Source organism: Macrobrachium rosenbergii, chromosome 56, assembly GCF_040412425.1.
Source record: "Macrobrachium rosenbergii isolate ZJJX-2024 chromosome 56, ASM4041242v1, whole genome shotgun sequence".
NCBI lineage: Eukaryota > Metazoa > Arthropoda > Malacostraca > Decapoda > Palaemonidae > Macrobrachium > Macrobrachium rosenbergii.
This window is the reverse complement of record NC_089796.1, coordinates 30,272,584-30,273,507: the sequence shown is the minus strand read 5'-3', so window position 1 is coordinate 30,273,507 and position 924 is coordinate 30,272,584.

The window sequence follows — 924 nt, the reverse complement described above, 5'->3', positions numbered from 1 at the left end:
TTGCTTGTTTTACCTTTTGACTACAAGTTTCTCTCTTTGCCAAAAATGTTTAAAGTTTTTAATGTTAATGTTGTTTTTAGTAACACTCAGTCTGTGATAAAGAACTCTCCCCATTTACAAACAGGTTGCATATATGAAATTCCATGTCGAGATTATAATAAAAAGTATATTGGTCAAAGTGGTAAACTGTTGGCATCAAGATTAAATCAACATAGATATTGTGTACGAGTAGGTAATACATCGAGTGCCCTCTTTCTACATATGAACAATTCTGATCATGCAATTAATTGGAAAAATTCAAAGGAAATTTTATTTTGTAGGGATATTATTAAAAGAAACATTATAGAATCTAGCATAATAAAACATAAGTCAAGTAGCCTGTTTAATATTAGCAATGGACAATATAAGCTAGATAACTGGCTTACGAAATGTATTATTGAAAACTTAATAACTATGTAAAAGACTGCTTAGTAGTTTCATTTCCATTTATAGCATTTATCCTTTAAGTGTAATTCTTGGCTGTGGACCATTTGCTTCTTGGTTAGGCTGTTTGGCTGTTCTATATTTTACCTTTTTTCCGTTTTTATGTTCACCTTTGAAATTTCGAAGCTGTTTTTCATTCTTATATTGTACCCTGATTAGGTGTGTCAAAAATACACAAAAGCGCTAGGTACAGTCAGGGAAAAGACTCCTTTTACCCCCTGCGTTCACTAGAGACGCTAAATGGCAACGCCGCTTTTGTTTATGTAGTAGAAACTGTTGAAAATATGAATGAATTCTGTCTCAAAGGCAAGCCTTATTGGTGGAGACGTTCCTTACCTCGTTAGTATATATTCGCTTGATTATTTCAAAAGAAACAAAATGACCTGACAAAGAAAAAAGTTTACGAACAAACTACAACGTGATTCATGGTTTTATACGTGA